Below are 1,365 nucleotides of genomic sequence, written 5' to 3' on the forward strand. Positions count from 1 at the left end.
GAATATGGGCCTGAACAGACGGAACCAGAATCTCCGTCTCTTGATGGGGGAAAAGAGGTGGGTTATAACCTAATGAGGCCTCAAAAGGAGAATAACCTGTGGCCGAAGACGTGTGACCATTGTGGGCGTATTCAACCCATGGCAACTGCTTACACCAAGAAGAAGGGTTATGATTTATTACACACCGGAGAGCAGCCTCCAACTCTTGGTTGCAGCTTTCTGTTTAGCCGTTGGTCTGAGGATGATAACCGGAGGAAAGACTAACCTGAGCTCCTAGAGCGTTACAAAAAGCTTTCCAAACATGAGAGATGAACTGTGGTCCGCGGTCTGAAACAATGTCAAGTGGTATGCCATGAATTCTGAAAACGTGAGTGACCAGGAGCTGTGCTGTTTCAAAAGCTGACGGAAGTTTGGCTAGCGGGATGAAGTGAGCTGCTTTGGAGAACCGGTCTATGATATTTAATATAACGGTGTTACCTTCAGAAGGTGGAAGTCCGGTAATGAAATCTAGGGCAATGTGTGACCAGGGTCTAGCAGGAGTGGGTAGTGGTTGGAGAAGGCCAGCCGGTGGTTGATGTTGGGTCTTATTTCTAGCATAAACAGAACAGGCTGAGACATACTCCTTCAAATCCGGAACCACTGTTGGCCACCAAAAATATCTCTTTGCAAAAGCCAACATCCGAGAAACGCCGGGATGGCAAGTAAGTCTGTGGTTATGTATCCAGTCCAATACCTTACTGATGACGGTTCGTGGCACGAACCTCCTTCCTGGAGGACCGGTCCCTGGATCAGGTTCTGCCTGTTGTGCCAAGGCAATGGTGTTCTCTATGTTCCAGGTTACTGATCCCACAAAGCAGGTAGGAGCAAGCACGTTGACATCCGTCTTGGGTGTGCGGAATCGGAGAACTGTCGGGACAGGGCGTCAGGTTTGACATTCTTGAAGCCAGGCCTGTAAGTAATCACAAAATGGAATCGAGCAAAGAATAACGACCATCTTGCCTGTCGTGGTGTAAGTCTCTTAGCATTTTGTAAATACGTGAGATTTTTATGGTCAGTCCATATAACAAATGGAACCTCCCCCCCTCAAGCCAATGCCGCCACTCTTCCAATGCCAATTTGATGGCTAACAATTCTCGGTTGCCCACATCATAGTTCCTCTCTGATGCAGACAATCTCCGGGAGTAGAATGCACAGGGGTGGATCTTATTATCCTCAGGGGACCGTTGAGACAGCACTGCCCCGACTCCAGAATCCGAAGCATCAACTTCGACAATAAATTGTCTCTCTGGATCGGGATGACAAAGCACTGGTGCAGAGGAAAACAACGATTTGAGTCGGCTGAATGCAGAGTCGGCCTCAGGAGTC

This window comes from Kryptolebias marmoratus, linkage group LG4, assembly GCF_001649575.2.
Source record: "Kryptolebias marmoratus isolate JLee-2015 linkage group LG4, ASM164957v2, whole genome shotgun sequence".
Taxonomy (NCBI): domain Eukaryota; kingdom Metazoa; phylum Chordata; class Actinopteri; order Cyprinodontiformes; family Rivulidae; genus Kryptolebias; species Kryptolebias marmoratus.